This window comes from Aptenodytes forsteri, unplaced genomic scaffold, assembly GCF_000699145.1.
Source record: "Aptenodytes forsteri isolate BGI_AS27 unplaced genomic scaffold, ASM69914v1 Scaffold1, whole genome shotgun sequence".
NCBI classification, from domain to species: domain Eukaryota; kingdom Metazoa; phylum Chordata; class Aves; order Sphenisciformes; family Spheniscidae; genus Aptenodytes; species Aptenodytes forsteri.
Genome location: NW_008795035.1, coordinates 2969564 through 2970617, shown reverse-complemented (window position 1 = coordinate 2970617; position 1054 = coordinate 2969564).

Here is a 1054-nt window from a genome sequence, read left to right as displayed (position 1 = left end):
GCGTGGCAGGAAAGCTGCTGCGACGCGTGAAGGAAATGTTTTTTTCCTTCATTCCTGTCAGAGTTTAGCTGGCAACAGAGAAACTTTAAAAACAGCCCCCGGTTCGGTGCGCGGGGCCGGGCGCAGGCTGCCCCGGTGGGCGCCTGGCGGGCCCTGTGGGGCTGGAGTCACGCTCGGCGCCGTGCGTTAGGCCAGCGCCGGTTCTCCGGCAAAATGCACGCGCAATGAAAACACTGAATAAATTGGCAATGCTCTCCCCTACAGCATTATTTTTTTCCCCCCTTGTTTTTTTCTGGTGTGTGGTTCTGCCGGCTTCCCCCAGTCTCTCGGCTCCTGTTGACCCCTCAAGATCAATGGCAGCAGTTACTTTGGGGAACCGAGCTTTCCAAACGCGTTCGCAAGCTCACTCGCTCGTCGTCACCGTCTATTTTGGTGTGTATCTTAAAGCCCCCAATACTCATGAAGCTTTTAAGTGCTTGGACTGAGAAAAGCATAGTAACATTGAGAGTTCATTGTGGATTTACGTGTCCTTCTGAGTAAAACTTTTTTCTCCCGGTTAGTATGGTTGGCAGAATAGAAATAAGGTTTTTAAAAGACTTAGCAGTAGCCATAGGAAAAAAAAAAAGACCTTCAGAAACTGTAACAACGTAAAACGACCAACAACAGAAAAATCTGGAAACCCAGTAAGTACTGCAAATGCGTCCAGGAGCCTGTGAGAACCACAGGTCTCGTGGACTGTGGAGAGGCAAAGCTTCTCTGTCCGGGGTTTTTGCCTCACTCAGTTGAAGGCGGCGGCAGAAATTAGCGTGTAAAAATCTTTAGAAAGCCGGTGCTTTGCAAGGCCCGTGTTTTTCACCGGTTGTAGGCCCTTTTAAGCCTGCTGCTAGTGTCTTATTTGCTTACGGTAAACGCAGCACGCGTAAACCGTTCAGCAGCACTGCGGGAGGCAGATAACCCGTGCTAAGGACGCCGCGACGCTGCCAGTACCCGCGAGCGGCCGGGCTTTTCGAACTCCCCGTCCAGGGACGCACCGTCCCAAGCCTCGCAGCCCCGC